Source organism: Camelus ferus, chromosome 2, assembly GCF_009834535.1.
Source record: "Camelus ferus isolate YT-003-E chromosome 2, BCGSAC_Cfer_1.0, whole genome shotgun sequence".
NCBI classification, from domain to species: Eukaryota; Metazoa; Chordata; class Mammalia; order Artiodactyla; family Camelidae; genus Camelus; species Camelus ferus.
Window position 1 is genome coordinate 112,226,319 of NC_045697.1, and position 18,253 is coordinate 112,244,571.

Sequence of the window (18,253 nt, forward strand, 5' to 3'; positions counted from 1 at the left end):
CTAGGAAAGAAGGTTTACAACTTAACCTTCTGATATACTTAGAACAGCATCATTAACAGTTCTAATTACCACTTTTCAAGCAATTAGATTGTTTGTGTATTCTCAAAGATGGTCATTGCTCACATTACCAAATTCTTACCTCTCTTAGTTCTTTTTCATCTAGTTGCTGTAAATTTTAAAATTCTTCATTATTTTGACCTTTAAAAATATTTGTTTCTAAAAGTTTCTTATGCATTTTATTTTATTTTTTACTGACGTATAGTCGGTTACAATGTGTCAGTTCCTAGTATACAGCATAATGTCCCAGTCATGTATATACATACTTATATTCCTTTTCATTAAAGCTTGTAACAAGATATTGAGTATAGTTCTCTACGCTATACAGAAGAAATATGTTTTTTTATAATCTATTTTTATATATAGTGGCTAACATTTGCAAATCTCAAACTCCCAAATCTACCCCTTCCCACCCCCTTTCCCCTGGTAAACATGATTGTTTACTATGTCTGCGAGTCTGTTTCTGTTTTGTAGATGCGTTCATTAGTGTCCTCTTTTTAAATTTTTTTAGATTTCACATACGAGTGATATCATACGGTATTTTTCTTTCTCTTTCTGGTTTACTTCACTTAGTATGACAATATCCAGGTCCATCCATGTTCCTGCAAATGGCATTATTTCATTCTTTTTTATGGCTGAGTTGAAGGAAAGTACAAAAAGACATGTAAAATGCATGCTACTCAGCCATAAAATGTATTTTTTTAAAAGTAAGGATGTTAACAAGGATGCTAAGTATTTATTTCTAATATATTAATGATACCCAAACATTTCAATTTGAACATAAATAAATGAAAACTAACACTTGCAGATTTCCTGTATTATTTACAAACTATATGCATCATGGCCTTTTTGATACTTTATTTTTAAAAACAATTTCTGATTCTGCTTTTTTACAATTTATTAACTTTTCCTAAGAAAAATCCTGGTGGATCTCACAATTTCATAATGTATAATAACATCTGTTTAATACAGTGATGAGCCTTCAAGTTGTTATTATATTGTGTCCTTGTGTTTACAAAGATTAAGGAGTTCCTCATTGCACCCGTATTTTCAATAAATGCTGTTCCTCGTCTCTCCTTATAAAGGGTGATGGTGGATGAACCTGGTGGCAAAGTGCCTGTTCCTACCTAGGACTCTCAGGGCAGCCTGCCTTATCAGCATTGTCTGCTGGTGGTCTCCTCTGGGTCCTTAGCGTCTTCCAGGAGAGTGGTAGGTAATACTGTGGACCTCAAGAGATTCTTTGAAGCATTGATTGATAAGGGCACAAGCTATCACTTGTTAAGCTCTGTTCTCTGAATAGCCAGAATTTTTTAACATGAAGTCATCCTAGATTGATGTAGGTCTGGATCTCAGGTCTGGGGTTGTGTGTGTGTGTATGTGTGTGTGTGTGTGTGTGTGTGTGTGTGTGTGTGTGTGTGTGTGTGTGTGTTTCCCTTAATACCAGGGAAACTTCAGAAGTACTGAGGCTGTTTTCTTATTCCTCTGATAAAAACGTCTATTGACATTATATAGAATATTAAGCAAAAAATTAGCAACACATCTTTTATGGCTCTTAATGAACCTCTTGCGATTTAAATGGTTTTATCAGCTGCAGCTGTCCCTGGGGCCAAGCCAAAAGGAAGTCATCTCTAGGGTGTCCAACAGTATTTGGTGGGGAGGAAAGGAGGCACAAAGCAAGGCCACGGATGAATTTCTGCTTTTGGCTTCTCCCTAGGGAGCCGCAGTCTTTTCCATGTTAATTTCCTGGGTCATCGCGGCCCTTAGTTTCCCAGCGCTTTGTTTCAGATTCTTTCGCCCATAAACAGTACACGCCTTTTTCTTCATCCTTCGAGCTGCTCGTCCCTGAGGCTACCACCGGCCAGACATCCTAAACTTTCTCACTAAGGCTGGGGCTCCGGAGTCCTGGAGGTTCTGGTCGTCCTCCTGGCTGCAACGTAGGTGTCCATTGGCGTGCTGGGGCGCAGGAGCCTCTGAGAAGCCAAAAAACTTTCTCCTCGCCCTCAGCATCTGCTGTCAGTCTGAGCACCTTGGTAGACATCCTTGCAGCAGCACCCGCACTTTTCGTAGGCTCCACCCCAACTCTGCCCGCACACACCCTGGGAGCGACCTTTCGGCAGACCCCTCCGGGTCCTGTCCTTGACTCCCGCGATCCTGGCCCGCCGGGCTCGCGGGTGCGCCTCCGGCTCCACGCCGCCTCCGCCCGCTCTGCGTCTCCGCGTGCGCGCCGGGTTAGCCAGTCTTTGAGCATGGCAGATTTCCACCGGATGACATCATGGGAGCGAGTGAGTGCCGGCTCCGCGAGGGGGACGGAGGAGGGGAGGGGGGAGAGGAGGGGAGAGGCTGGGAAGAGGAGCCGGAGTCGGCTGCCTGCCGCCGGCCGTCCGTCCGCCAGCCGGGTAGGCGCGCTCCGCCCGCCGCTGACAAAGGATGGGAGGATGCCTGCGCCCCGGGATGCGGGCGGCGCGCAGCCCCGCGGCCGCCTGAGCGGCTTCGCTCTCCGCCGGTGAGTGACCGTGAAGATCCTCCAGGCAGCGACGCTGCGAGTCGGCACCTGCTCAGCCCGCCGTCCCGGGCGCCTGGGTCCACGACCCGAGCGGGGCTTGGCGTGGCGCCAGCGCCAGAGCGCAGGCAGCAGGTGCCGGTGCCCGGAGAGTCCTTGCAGGAGCGGGGGCCCCCAGCCCGCGTTCGCGGTGGTGCTGGGACCCACCTCTTCCGCGGCTGCCTGGGCGGTTACCCTTGCCCACCTGCCCGCCGGCGCTCGCCCTGCGCGCCAGCGGTTTCTGGTGGGTGCCCGGTGCGCGGCCGCTGCTGACACCCGCTTCATGCTAGTCACCGACCGCGCCCCTCGGACAGCGCGGAATAGATGACAGTCCCTTGACAGGCTCCGGCGTGGGCTTGACGGGCTCGGACACCGATTCTCCGCGGAGGGCGCGCCGCCGGCCGCAGAGCGCAGCCTTTGTCTTGGGTTGGCGCCGGGGCGCTCAGCCCTGCGTCGGGCTCTCGGCGACCGTCGAGGGGGATCGGGTCCTGGCACCCTCCGCCCGACAGGGATGCCAGCGCGTTGCTACTGCGGGCGGGACTGAGACGCCAGAAGGGTCTTGCGCCCACGGGTGAGTGTCGCAGTAGTCCAGATGCAGAGCGAGCTTCTTAAGCTCCAGGAAGTGAAGTGACCAATCGAGGTAGAAGAAACCCAAGTTTTGTCCCCAAGTGTTCTGAGTGAAAGAGCAAACTTAGGGAGACTCACTCTCGCTCTGTTTTCTGGTTGCCAAAGCGCTTTTCTCCAGGCTTGTTTGTGGCAGGTGGATGCAGTTGGAGGCACGTCCAGTTTATAGTTAGGGGGATCCGCGTCTTCCTGCAATCCCTTTTGTTATTCAGTAGTTCCGGAAGAGATTTGCTTTGTAAATATTTCTGAGATCCGGAAGATGGTCTATGACAGAGCTCTGCGGGCTGACAGAGGAAAGAACTGGGAACCGGCTCAAGTCCCTTAGGTTAGAGCGGTGCCACCTCTGAGACTGGTAACCGCCGTGCCCGCACCCACGCCTCCGCGCCGCCTGCGGCTTTCACCCATGTTTTACCGATGAATCCTTCCTGTTTGGGCAGAGTCCAATGTTCAGATCCCAGAAAAGTAGCCATACCCATTGGCGTATTTGATTTTAATGTCAATTTATTTCCAAAAGGAAACCTTTGTGAATAAGGTGGAAGGAAGTGAAAGTTTGCTACTTCAGGGTTCAGTTACTTCATTTTGGGGGAAGTTTCATCCACTGCCATTGGAATCTAAAATAATTAAAATTTTAAGAGCTATTTCATATTCATGACTTCAGTGTATAATAAGGGATCTCTGAATACTAACGAGATTCTTGGTATGCAGATTTGATATTTCAGCATTTAAGATAATATTAGGGTATAAGAAAGTAACAGTCACGGTTATAATCCGAAGGGTCATTTTAATTTCTTTTTATTGAAGACGTGCTGCTTTTCTTTCAGATTGTTTATTTTTCTTTAAAGACAGGTGTACCTAAGTAAGCTTTTCTCGGCCAGAGGTATCAAAGTAAATTTTCTTCATCAGTGATTGCTCTTCTGATAAATTTGAGGTCTTTGCAGAACGGATATGATAGAAAGTGATTGGATTAAGAAATGTGGTGGAAGTAAAAAAGAACCTGGATAAGATAATGGGAGGAGGTTTTACTAAATATAAACGGCGGAACTAAGATCTATCTCAGAGGATGTCACATCAGTTTTGCTCGTTGTCGCTTTTACACGCTTGTCTCTCCTCCTGGGAAGGGCGTAACTGAATGTTTGATTGTGTTGTGTTACATGGAGAGGCCCGTGATGTAACCAGAGAGAGCCATTCTTTATCCAGGACTTCAGGGCTTGGCAGCAACATCATCTCAGAAATAAACTTTTTACTTTATTATTTGTTTTCTGACTTCTTATGACAAGGGCTCCACCTGTTTCTTCAAAAGTTTTATTTCTTCCTAACTTTATTGTACTCATTTCTTTATAGTAAAGCGTAGAGACCTTTACCTGAAGTTTGCTATAGAGCCTGTCGCTCTCATTGGCTGGTTTCCTTAAATACTGTAGTACCAGAATCTCTTTAAAACTCGCTCAGTGAACATACAATCTGCTGATGTGCTCATGGGATGGGCTGTACTCGACATAATAATGTACATTTCTGTAAAATGCATATAATTCTGATCTCACAATCAGCCAACAGTGATAAGCAGGAGGTATATGGTAACTGGCTCATGGTTTCTGGCCAGTGCTATTTCCTTTAACATTAAGGTGTTTTACCCCCTTTATATGGAAATGTACATTAAGGGTAACAGGTTATATTTTATATTGGAAATCTTTCATCATATTTCAAAAGTGTTTATCCCAGAAGGTCAAGAATATTTTGCTACTTCACTACACATGTACTAGAATATGTGAGGAAAGTCCTTAGAAAATGTAAGTATCTTATAAACATATATTGTTTGGTATATTTGATAGGTGGTACAACATTATTTTTGAAAACATATGAAGTAACATTCTCCTACTTTTTTTTAATGTGGTTCACAAATATTTTGGCTATTTTGTTACACTAGGACTCTGAATTGGGAAAGATGAGAGGAAGGGGAGGGATCTGTGTTACAAGACAGTAACAAAACTATAATATATATAGTACATTTTCCAGAGTAGGCAATGGTGATGTCCCAAGGTCATGGACAAGAGCATTGTGTCAGAATACTGGAAGATTTCCAAGAAAAGATTATGTCTGAGGCATTAAGTTTATACTATTTTGTGGCCCCTTACTTTCATTGTTTCAGGTGTCTGATTTGAACAGATAATGTAGGATTTCTGTGATACAGTAAAACTCTCTTCACTTTCCTTGAGGCAAAATTGTGTCTTGAACTCAATCAGAAATTTGTTTTATGGTCTTTTCTGTGGTGTAATTCAAATTCTAGCTTAAGGATGCTTTATGGATCACAAAACATTGTGATTTTAACTTTTGTGTAGGCCTTGGATATGGAAATTGGTCAGTAAAAGCTTTTTGGCTGAAAGGTTTTGGCATTTCAGCTTTTTCTGGAATTATAATTTCAGAGTGAAAAATCAACAGTTTTGGAATCATTAAAATATTTAGGAACATGATGATATCTTATTAATAGGGCTAAGATAATTTTTTATCTTATGATTTTTAAAGGGACATTTTTTTAATGAGAAAAAAATTCCCAGGAGCCAGAATTATGCCATTGTTACATATTGGAAACATTTTGCAACTTAATGGACTTCCTTGATACTATTAATTCAGTTTCCACTTCCCAGTGTCAGAGTGCTGAGCACTGAGTAGGAAGCATGTGTTCTGGCTTTGACTTGGTCTTCTGATTGAGGGTGAGCCTCTGAGCCTCTTGAATAGTGGTATCATTTTACATAAAATAAAGATGACAGTATCCTGCCCTGCCTTTCCCACAGGGAATGGTGCGCAGTAAATGAGAGAGCGTGCAGAAGCGATTTCAATACTAGAGAAAGAACTATCTAACAAATATTGTTAATTAGTTAACTGTTAAACTTCAGATATTTTCAGTTAGAGAAGTAATGTTCTATGAAGGTTGAATTTAGTTTGTGCTTTCAATTTTAAACATCTGGTATTTTCAATTAGGGGCATTCTCAATGATTCACTTGTTATAATTTTCATAAAAATTGTTATGTAGGTTGTCATATATCTTTTTTATTGCACATTTCCTGTCAACAAACTATCTCACTCTCTATGTGTCTAAAATATTTTTATATAGCCTTTATTTTTAAAGACTATTTAATCTGGGCAAAGAATTTTTGTTTGGTAGTTATTTTCTTTCCACATTTTACCTTGGTTTTCTTTCTTTTCTTTTTTTTTTAATGATAGTTAATTTTTTTTTAAAGTGCGTGTAGTCAGTTACAATGTATCAATTTCTAGTGTACAGCACAATGTCCCAGTCATGCTTATAAATATACATATATATATATATTTGTTTTCATATTCTTTTTCATTAAAAGTTATTATAAGATATTGAATATGGTTCCCTGTGTTACACAGAAGAAATTTGTTTTTATCTATTTTTGTTTATAGTAGTTTCCTTTGCAAATCTCAAACTTCCAAATTTATCCCTTCCTTACCCTTTTTCCCAGTTAACCATAAGATTATTTACCATTTCTGGGAGTCTGACTCTGGCTTCTGTCAGACCTGCCAGTCTTCCATTAAAGGTAATGTGTCTTTATGGCTGATTTAAAATTTTTCATTTGTCTTTATTATTTTTTTTTTCAGTTTTACTTTGGTGTTCTTACGTATGATTTTCTTTTGGTTTATCTTTCTTGGAGTTTGGAGAGCTTCTTGAATTTGTGGGTTGATGTCTTTCATCAAGTGAAATTCATGGTGGATTTTTGATATATGGCTCTCCTGCCTCCTTTTCTCCTTTTCTGAAATCTCAATTATACGTTTAACACATAGTTTCACTGTGCCCAGCATGGCTCTTATATTTGTTTCACTCTTCCACTTTTTATTTTTCTCTATGCTTATTTGGAAATTCTCATTTGACCTTTTTTTCTAGTTTACTAATATTCTCCTTCACTGTGCCTGTTATGCTGTCAGGCTCGCCTGTGGGTTGTTACTCTAATTACTATAGTTTTCTGTTTTCAAATGTGCATTTCATTCTTTCTGTGGATACTAATTTCTCCATTTTCTCCATCTTTTTCTGTGACTTTGCACATGCTAATCAGGATTATTTTTAAGTTTTTGTCTGCTATTGCCAACAACTGAATTACTGCGAGCTTCTTTTCAGTGGCACTCTTTTCTCTGGATTTTAGTAATTGTGTATAAAAATTGTAGAGGCTCCAGATGATTCATCCAAGTTCAAAGAGTTGTCAACATTTCTTCTGCTAAGCAGATAAAATGGAGAGGTGGCCAATCATTGCCATCCATCCAATCAGTGATCGAGCTAACTCTAGTCCTAGTGGACTCTGTCCCCTGCAGGGGTACTCAGCTGCCGAGGCACAGACATCCAGAGCCTTCCACTGGTGTATCCACAAGTACTAAGCACAGTTAGTCAGGGCAAGACCTCTGAGAATCCTGCCCTTCATTTCAGAAGCTTTCTTCTTAGTGTCTTAGACGCCAAACGCATGTGCAACTTCAGACTCTGCAAATATCATAATGAGTGAAAACAAGCATGTGCCATCTTCGTGTTTGGTCACTGTGATCCTGGCTCCTCCTCTCACTAATCTTTTATCTTTGGCTCCCAAAAAACAGCCAAAATTTCTGCTGGATTCCCTATCCCACATCAGTAGTCCTTTTCTCGGGCTGTGTGTTTATTATTTTATTTTATTTTAACATTTTTTAGATTGAGTTATAATCATTTTACAATGTTGTGTCAAAGTTCCAATGTGGCGCACAATTTTCACTTATACTTGAACACACATATATTCATTGTCACATTTTTTTTTCGCTGTGAGCTACCATAAGATCTTGTATATATTTCCCTGTGTTATACAGTATAATCTTGTTTATCTATTCTGCATTTTGAAATCCCGGTCTGTCCCTTCCTACCCCATTCCCCCTTGGCAACCACAAGTTTGTATTCTATGTCTATGAGTCTGTTTCTGTTTTGTATTTATGTTTTTTTGTTTGTTTGTTTTTGTTTTTTTAGATTCTGCATATGAGCGATCTCACATGGTATTTTTCTTTCTCTTTCTGGCTTACTTCACTTAGAATGACATTCTCCAGGAATATCCATGTTGCTGCAAATGGTGTTATGTTGTCAGTTTTTATGTCTGAATAGTATTTCATTGTATAAATATACCACAGCTTCTTTATCCAGTCATTTGTTGATGGACATTTAGGCTGTTTCCATGTCTTGGCTACTGTCATTTTGAAGTAGGGTTCCTTCTGGGTATATGCCCAGGAGTGGGATTCCTGGGTCATACGGTAAGTCTATTCCTAGTCTTTTGAGGAATCTCCATACTGTTTTCCACAGTGGCTGCACCAAACTGCATTCCCACCAGCAGTGTAGGAGGGTTCCCTTTTCTCCACAGCCTCTCCAGCATTTGTCATTTGTGGACTTTTGAATGATGGCCATTCTGGCTGGTGTGAGGTGATACCTCATTGTAGTTTTGATTTGTATTTCTCTGATAATTAGTGATGTTGAGCATTTTTTCATGTGCCTAGTGATCATCTGTATGTCTTCCTTGGAGAATTGCTTATTTAGGTCTTCTGCCCATTTTGGGATTGGGTTGTTTGTTTTTTTCTTATTAAGTCATATGAGCTGCTTATATATACTGGAGATCAAGCCTTTGTCGGTTTCATTTGCAAAAATGTTCTCCCATTCCATAGGTTGTCGTTTTGTTTTACTTAAGATTTCCTTTGCTGTGCGGAAGCTTGTAAGTTTCATTAGGTCCCATTTGTTTATTCTTGCTTTTATTTCTGTTGCTTGGGTAGACTCTTCTAGGAGAACATTTTTGAGATGTGAGATAATGTTTTGCCCATATTTTCTTCTAAGAGGTTTGTTGTATCTTGTCTTATGTTTAAGTCTTTGATCCATTTTGAGTTTATTTTTGTGTATGGTGTAAGGGAGTGTTCTAGCTTCATTGAGTTACATGCTGCTGTCCAATTTTCCCAACACCATTTGCTGAAGAGACTGTCTTTATTCCATTGTATATTCTTGCCTCCTTAGTTGAAGATTAGTTGACCAAAAGTTAGTGGGTTCATTTCTGGGCTCTCTATTCTGTTCCATTGGTCCATATGTCTGTTTTTGTACCAATACCATGTTGTTTTGATTACTGTAGCTCTATAGTATTATCTGAAGTCTGGGAGGGTTATTCCTCCAGCCTCTTTCTTTTTCTTCAGTAATGCTTTGGCAATTCTAGGTCTTTTGTGGTTCCATATAAATTGTATTATGATTTGTTCTAGTTGTGTGAAATATGTCCTGGTTAATTTGATAGGGATTGCATTAAATCTGTAGATTGCCTTGGGCAGTATGACCATTTTAACAATATTGATTCTTCCAATCCAGGAGCATGGGATACCTTTCCATTTTTTTAAGTCTTCTTTAATTTCCTTATTCAGCATTTTATAGTTTTCCATGTATAAGTCTTTCACCTCCTTGGTTAGATTTACTCCTTGGTATTTTATTACTTTGGGTGCTATCTTAAAGGGGATGGATTGTTTCTTTACTTTCTTTTCCTGCTGATTCATCGTTAGTGTAAAGAAATGCAACTAATTTTTGAATGTTAATCTTGTAACCTGCTACCTTGCTGAATTCTTTGATTATTTCTAGTAGTTTTTGTCTGGACCTTTTAGGGTTTTCTATATATAGTATCATGTCATTGCATCTTGCTGTGTATTTAGATTGGCAAATGCTCCCATTCTCCACCCCAGGGGAGAAAAGCAACCTCAAAAATCCAAGTGACCTCTTAGATGCTGCCTTCATTTGGAGTCTTGAAGCCTCTAGTCTTTAACAGAATTATTCTTTTCTCTTGCTTTTCTGGTTGTTCCAGAGAGTAATGTTGGTCATTGTGAGTTGCTCCACCATACTGCCAGCTGAAGTGGGCCATTACTTTTCACTAATTACAAAAATAGATGTGTAGAGATGCAAGATAAAGATGAAGACCTGGTGATAAAGCTGGAGTTAGGAATCGCAGTAATCTCAGCCTACAGGTTCCTAGGCAACACAGCTGACTCCAAGCCGATTTGATTTAAAAAAAGGATTCCTATAAAAAGAGGTCAGATTCTACTAATTGATTATATTATATACAGTATGATTTGGAAACAGTTTGTTTCCTTTTCAAGGTAGAACTTAGCAACAGTGAAACCCAATAATTCAAATGGCTAGTAAATTTAAATTCATGGTAAGTGAACACAATTGGCAAAACTTTTCTTTTCTTAGGAGTGATACACACACACATTTGTGTATAAAAAATAACACTGTCTGAATGTAAGTGCCCCATGATTTAGGAATCATCCTAATCTTCAGATAAATTCTACATATAAGGAATAAATAATATGTGACATCTGGAGCCTCCCTCTTCTTAGGAACAACTGTCCTTTGTTTTTCAAATTGTTACTCCAAAAAGCGGGAGATACAGACTGGTATCTCATCATATGCGTATAACAGAGTTAACAAGGTAATAATATATCAACTTTTTTTCTAATTGGTATATGGGTAAAACTCAGAATACATTTCTTCCAGAATAAATGTAATAAATCATGGTCAGTTGTATTAGAAGTCATGTCTCTAACGACACACTTAAAGCATGACCTAAATTAATTATACTTCTATGTATTAGCCTAGAAGTTTTGTTGAATCTGTCTAGGATGGATGGGTACTCAAGGTGAATGAAAACATGTAATGCTATTTCTAAGTGACTGTATGTCTCAGGCAACATATGAGAAACCACTGGCTTTTCGGGACACAGTCAGGTGGAAGTTGGAGAGTGCCCAGATGAGCTCTTCCATTCAGGGTTCTATGGTCCATCAGGAAATTCAGTGATGCTTGGTGAGAGTGATCAAACAGGTACTGTGCAGTTGCTGGCTCATTGTTTGGGACTGACACTCCAGTGAGTGATACTTTTTTTTTTTTAACCATTATTTTAAAAATTGAAGTATAGTTAGTTACAACGTTGTGTCAATTTCTGGTGCACAGCATGGTTTCAGTCATACATACACAAACTTTGATTCTCATAGGTGTTTCACGTGCCTCTTGGGCCCTGCTTGACTGTGAGTGTCTGTCTATGACTGTGGCAAACACTGTAGGCAGGCAGTGACTCAGCCCTGCTGAATTCTTACCTTGAGCTTGTGCCGAGTATCTTTTGCTTTCTGCTCTTATGTCTCCCTCTGCCCCAGGAAATGCAGCCTAGAAGTAGGAGGAGCGGAAATGAAATAGAAACAGTTCTGAGAGGCTTTCTCTAGGGCCCCAGAAGATCCAGGTTGGGTGGAACCTCAGTTGGCCATGATTATGACCCAACTCCACACACCTGTATTGGCTTTTTTTTTTTTTTTTTTTTTTTTGCCTGTTTACTTGAGAGCTGGTGCTTCTTTCTTATCTCTGGGATCACCTTCTACTATTTGCATGTAAGTTTTTCTTTCAGACACTGCTTTTGTAGGAAACTTGGCCTAAAGAATGTGGTAAATAAGCTTTTATTCTTTCAAGGAGAATGGAAAAAAAAAAGCAAGAAAAAGAATCAGCCTTAAAGCCTAAGCCACATCCATTCATAATGAGAGGAAATGATAAGAAAAAAGCTAGAACAAAGTATTTCTCAAAGTACTTTATTTACAGAGTCATCATTTTTAGGTCACCCAGTGGGATTATTTAAATAATTTTTTTAGTAACTATGAGGTCATCTGTTTATCTAATAATTAATTTCCCACCCTCTCTCCTTTTTAAGTTCCCTTTAATATATACATACTGGTGATCCACGCTACACCGTGTATTCAGTGAAGTCTTGGTGATATGTTGATTCAAAAATGTGGCAGGATTCCTGTCTCTTTGGAGAGTTTTACTTTGTGAAATTAATTAAACAATCACACAAGCAAATGCACATGTGCAAGACTGAATGCACCGAAGGACAGGTGCATACTGATGAGAAAGCCAGGGGAGTCTGACTTAGTTCCACTGTGGCAAAATGTCCCAGATATTAAAGAATGAAGTGTGTGTGCGTGTGCATGATTGTGTTTGTGTGTGCTGGTGGCAGTAAGGAGGGTCGTCACCAATACATGAGATGCTATATTAGCAAAAAAAGAAGTATATGAAGGATCTGGGGAGAACACTGTATGCTGTATACTGATTAACAAAATTGAAAGTAAGGAATATTTGGAAAATATGAGAACTGTAGGAATCGATCATTTTAAGTTAGTAAATTTCTAAATAGAGTTGAAAAAAGGGAGGGAGATATTCATTTATTTGTTGCTCAGTTTCTTTGTCCTAGCTTGTGATCTCCTAAAAATCGTATCAAAGACTTTATAAGTTCTACATATCTAAGTAGTGTAACGTTGTTATAAAATGTGGGTAGCTTCACTAGTTATCTGTAGATTCTTAGGGGGGTGGAATTATTAAAAGGTAGACTTTTCTCTTTTAAAAGTATTTCAACTACAATTTGACGTGAAGTTGCCTTGAACAGTGTACACAGGAGTCTGCCTGCCCTGAAGCCCAGGGCGCGGCCACGTGTGGTTAGTCCCAACTCAGTTCCCGCACTGAGGTTTAATAGAGTCAAATTTCTATTTACTTACAGAGGCTTGGGTTTGGGTTCTGCTAATTTCTCCCAAGTTTGAAATTTAAGGAACTAAAGACAAATTATTTCCCACTTAGAGCTATATTTCCTTTGATATTTCTTAGCAATTTTGCCTTAATAGAACCCAAAGTTTTATTCTAGACACAGTGTGAAATGACCCTTTAAGATTTAGCATAGTATATATATATATATATATATTAGCTCTTGCTAGTTATTCTCCCATTTTGATGAGATAATTTGGCTTATTTTTCTTTATCATTATTATTTTTTAGTTTTTTTTTTTGGGTAGTGGAGTTAATTAGGTTAATTTATTCTTTTTTTTTTTTTTTTTTTAAGAGGAGGTACTGGGGATTGAGCCCAGGATCTTGTGCAAACTAAGCATGCACTTTACCACTTTCACTATACCCGCCCCTCCCAACTTGGTTTATTTTTATAGGTTACTTTTAAACTTAATCTTTTATGAAATCTCTTAATCCTGTGAATATGTCTTATTTTTAGACGTATAATAAATAAGTGGATAAGCAAGTATTGATTTAGCGAGTACAACATGTAAGAAAGATTTGTGCCATGAGCAATGACAGGGAATAAGACAGGAATGGAGGAATTAATTGGGCAGATTATTAAGATATTGAATAACAAGTGTAAAAGGTAAAGTCTAGGACTTTTTGATTTGTTTCTTGTGACATTCATGGTAGAAGATAACCACCCCTAGACAGAAAAACAAACTCAGAAAAATATTGAAATCCCTATTCACTAGTGAGGTGACTAATGAAATTGCTTAACATGTTTGAATGCTGGTTTCCTTATCTGCAAAATATGAATACTAGTGCTTTCCCTATTTTTTAGACCAAAAGTAAGAAAACAAGTCTTAACAATAGTGATCATAGACCCTCTTTCTATGGACTTTTGTTATGAGGCTGAACCATAGTTGGCAACTTACAGAAATTGTTAACAGTGATGCAAAAGGTGTTAAATTTTTTTTCCATCATATATTTCCCAGGAACCCAAAAAGCCCAAAAATATATTTTGGGGACAAGTGAAAGGGATCTTGGTATTTGAAGTCTATGTACAATAATCTGCTTTTCATTAAACAATAAAAGAAAGTATTTCAAAATGTTGCTGGTAGTCATAGGACTATAGTTAGTTTTTCTCTCCTATTTTTCTTTACTTTCCAAATACATTTTTCATAAGTCTGATTTATCTGCATAATAAAAGTGTGAATAAATATTTCTTGAATGAAAAAAAAATGAGTACCTGAAGCACAACTTCAAAGTGATAACCTCTTAAATTTGAATGGTTCTTTTGTGGGTGTTTGTTACTTTTTAATACTTTTCTGCATGTATACGTACATTTTTATGATAAAGTTATTTATAGAGAAAAAATGATGTAAAAAGAATCTTCTATCACTTGCTAAGTTACACTCTATGGCGATACATCTAGTGCAAAAATCTCTTTGAATAATTTCCCTCTCAGTAGTAGGAGACAACATATGCTTGGCTTTTTCTTCCTGGGATCCAAGAATTAATGTTTGTTTCCAATAAACTGTAGAGGAAACTGTTGATTATCCTCACTAAGTTGTCCTAATAAATAACTAAGAGAAGAATTTAATATTGCCAAGTTTTGCTTTTATGTGTTTTCATGAAGAGTAAAGAGTTATCCACATTTTTTTGCCTTCCTTTTTAATTTTTTTTTTTTTTTTATGATGGTAAGAACTGTGTGAATTACAGGCTCTGAACTCACAAACTCCTTGGTCCTGCGTGGGCACCACAGGGGTGGTAATCTGATCATGCCCACTTCATCAAGTGGGTGCTGGGGTGGGAAAGGGGGGGTGTCTGTGCTTTTAGAGGTGAAATGCTTTTAGTTAGTTCTTCCTCAATGAGTGAAAAATGATTATACTTTACTTGGGGAAATATTGGTCCATAAATAAATTTTGGAAATTGGTTTTAAACAGAAAGACTGTTTCCCTATGAGAGGAATGGTAAACAGTGGCAGTTGGAAAAAGCTCAAACTCTATGCCATATTGAAATCCTCACTCACTAGTGAGGTGACTAATCAAATTGCTTAACGTTTTTGAGTGTTGATTTCCTTATCTGCAAAACATGGATACTAGTATCTTCCTACTAGAGTTGTTATGAGCATTGAAGGTAGTAAGTAAATTCTTTAATAAACAGTAGGTATTTAATGCAAGTAATTTATTAATAGTTCATACCATTATTAAAACTAATATTATGTACTCTTTAAATTATCAGAAATATATAAATATGTGTATGTATTTAAATAAGATCTATGTTACACATTTTAAGCCTGAGTTATTCTGGCACTTTTTAGATGTGGATGAAATTTGAAGGTTTAGCTGCATGAGAAACTAAAAAGTTAACAACGACCACCACCACTATGAATGAATGAATGAATAAATGAATGAATAGTATTAATCGGTATCAGTTTATAGTGAGTGCTTTTATTTTTCCTTTTTCACTTTTTTTTACTATTAAATTTTCAATGGTGAGAGCATATCACTTTGATAATAGCAATATGAAGGAAGCTTTATTTGGATAATAAATAATTTGCTGAATTGTTAGTTTGTGAATCATATACAGCATGAACTTTCAATCTGATATCCAAGGGTATTTTTACTATTTAATAGTAGGATAATAAACACAATGCAAAAGAAAAGAACAAATATGAAGTTTTTCAATGTTTTTGTAGCTGTAAAACTACAAAGTCAAATAGATTAGTTGTAAAAAACTTAAATAATAGGAGGTATTAGAGTGAAAAGACAAAGTCCCTCTTTAATTCCCTCCAAACTCAAAAGTATTGACTTTCTTGTTGAGATATAGCCAAAATTTAGACATTTTATGCTCCTATATATCGTATATGTTTATGCTCAGATATATTAGGACATACACGTTTTAATAAACACATGCTGTGTCTCATCTTTTTATCATTATCTCTCAGATATCTTTTTCATGTCAATACAGTCTACCAACTGTATGTTAATACATTTTGGGCATATTTAGCAATTTAACTTCTAGGAAAATTCTTTCATGTGGGCACAAAAAGACATGAGTTTATGGGAGTATTATTTGGAGTAATTTAAAAATTCTAAAAATCACCGATTACAGTATCAATGTAATTGAATGCTGTATAGAAGTTGAAGTGAATGAACAGAAATTTGTATGTTGAAGTGGGTCAATCTATGAAATTTAGCTTGAATGAAAAAGAAGTTTGTAAATTATAATGTTACATCACTTTTACAACTTTACAGACAAAATGTAATTCTATATATTAGTTATAGATACTTAAATTTGTAGTAAAATTGTTAAAGTGTGGTCACAGTGTTGAGAGAGCAATTTCTATTTTTAGTAGATCTTTGTAGCTTTATGAAATTTCTGTCCATAATGGTTGTACTGGTTTACATGCCCTTAAGCAACTGGAGTATAAGACTTCTTATTTTATTCCATGTATGTTTATAGCTTTGATATTTTCTTTTCTTTTATTTGGCTGGTACTGTTGAGCATCACTTTCTATTTATAAGAATCTTTCAATTTTGTAAATTGTCTTTTAAATACTTAAACCAACCCCCCCTCCCCACTCCAAACCCCACACCTGTGTGCATAACCAATTGTCCTAGTTTAATTTTTCCTTTTGATTAACTCTGGCATATATTACAGGTTTATTTTTGATTCTCTATTCTGTTCTATCGGTTTATTTGTCTAATCCTGTGCCAATTTGATACTCAGTTCTTTATAATCCTTTAGACATTATAAGCAGTCTTTATATCTGTTAGGAAAAGCTCCACTCCTCATGAAACTGAGGGTAGTTATCCGTTTGCCATTAATAAATAATAAACTGTAACCTGCCTTCACTAATCAGGTTCTTTTAAATTGTTTTTAATAAAAACTTGCACATCCTGGCTAAACATCAGATCTCTTCTACATAGCACAGGCAGCTATCTTCAATATGTTGTATTATGAAAAGGAATACATGCATGACTGAAATACGCTGTACACCAGACATTGACACAACATTGTAAACTGACTATGCTTCAAGAAAAAAAAAAAAGAAAAAAAACCTTGCAGGTCCTCCACGTGGCATGTAGCCTAAACAGTAAGATGCTTGCCCAAGTTGCTTTTTAGGAACTTGGAGTCAGCTATGTCCGGTTGGACCTACAGCTGAGAAAGACTCATTATGACCACCGCCCTCCAACTGGGCATGCGCGAGTATCCACTCATGACCTTTTGAGGTTAGAGGGCAAAAAGCTACGCCCTCGGGGCATGCGCGTGCTGCTGCTGTCTGCGCATGCGTTCCATGGAAACGCCTGGAGGGTGGTCGCGCCTGCACAGAATGACCGTGACTTCACTGTCGTCTTATCTCCAATTACTTTTCCCCACGCTCCCCACGCCTCAGCTTTATCCCAGGAATACGCCGAGCCCCTCAACTGGGAGGCAGAGCTGAGGCTTGTTCTCCCGTCTCCCACTTGGCTGCCTCCTGAACAAGCCCTTTCTTTGCTGCAAACGTCGGCGTCTCGGCGTTTGGCTTGCGGCGGGACAGGCTGGTGAAACTGGTAGGGTAACCTTCATTTAAAAAAGTTTTCTTGTCTGTTCTTATTAACTTTTCCTGGTTATTTTAGAGCCTGCCTGTTAAATTCCACAAAACATTCTCTGTGATGGATATTCTTTGGTTGCTTCTTTAGATCATTTCTCCGCGGAGTTACATCCCTTGTGCTTCTTTGTCTTCCGACTAGTAGTTGAGTTGAGCCACAGCGGGATTTGGCAGCAGAAGATTGGGGTGTCGGAGAGAGAGAGGTAAGAGAATTTATTCCTCTGGCCCCTTCTCTGGTCCTTGGCAGATTGGCAGTAAATGCATCCTTCTATGCCTGCAAGCCCTTACACAGTAGGTACTTGCTTTGTCTATGGTTTTGCTTTCTGAGGTTTCGGTTACTGTGGTCAACCTCCTTCAGAAAATATTACATGGAAAATTCCAGAAATAATCTATAAGGTTTAAATTGTGCGCCATTCGGAGTAGTGTGATGGAATCTTGCACCTCCCAGCTCATCCTGCCCAGGACTTGAATCCTTGTCCGGTGGACCAACGCTGTTATACACTACCTGTCTGTTAGTGCTGTAGGAAAAAACGTCGTGTATTTAGGTTCGGCACGATCTGAGGTTTCGGGCGTCCAGTGTGGGATTTGGAACATATGCTCAGTGGATAAAAGGAGGCTAGCGTGTTACAAAGCTCCATCTGCATCCGGAGGCTGTAACACCGTATCTTCCCTTTGCCCCATCAAGCCTGGGAGGTAGTGGTGGTTGTGGCAGCAGAGGGGTAAATACCAGCATCCTTCTCTCAACCAATCATTACGCTTCAGCACTTAGTCCCTTTGGTGGTGATAGCTCTTTCCTTCAAGCTTCTGACATACACCTTGTCGGGATTGGAAGTGCATTGATTCTGTAGTTTAATTTGAAAGAACT

The 18,253-nt window shown here is 38.8% G+C and overlaps 1 protein-coding gene across 2 annotated transcripts in view; it reads left to right on the forward strand.

The window, feature by feature from the left end:
• Nucleotides 1–2,491: 2,491 nt before the first annotated feature.
• MARCHF1 (membrane associated ring-CH-type finger 1) overlaps nt 2,492–18,253 on the forward strand; it is a 779,824-nt gene continuing 764,062 nt past the window's right edge. The window contains exons 1-2 of one of the 2 annotated variants that reach the window (XM_032465591.1): nt 16,681–17,350; nt 17,480–17,591. The gene's annotated coding sequence lies outside the window, so the exon portion shown is untranslated. Of the gene's footprint in view, nt 2,561–16,680; nt 17,351–17,479; nt 17,592–18,253 lie in introns of those variants that run through there. The other variant, XM_032465582.1, reaches the window with a different exon arrangement.